The sequence below is a fragment of the Morone saxatilis genome, unplaced genomic scaffold, assembly GCF_004916995.1.
Source record: "Morone saxatilis isolate NCDOM2014 unplaced genomic scaffold, NCSU_SB_2.0 Contig15, whole genome shotgun sequence".
Classification (NCBI taxonomy): domain Eukaryota; kingdom Metazoa; phylum Chordata; class Actinopteri; family Moronidae; genus Morone; species Morone saxatilis.
This window is the reverse complement of record NW_023339707.1, coordinates 15,768,137-15,768,368: the sequence shown is the minus strand read 5'-3', so window position 1 is coordinate 15,768,368 and position 232 is coordinate 15,768,137.

Below are 232 nucleotides of genomic sequence, written 5' to 3'. Positions count from 1 at the left end.
TCACACCAGCAACCATACAATATTGCTACCGATTCGCATACTCTACATACGAGGATTGATCAGATTATTGATAAGGCTTATTATATACACGTAGGTTAAGCTGTCTGAGGAGCGAGATTGTATTGCAAGTACACAAGGGTGCAGACGTTAACATACATAATAACAAGAGTTAAAAAAGTTCGCCACTCTGAGTTGGCTCTGGGATCTATAAAACATAGGTAGGATAACGGCA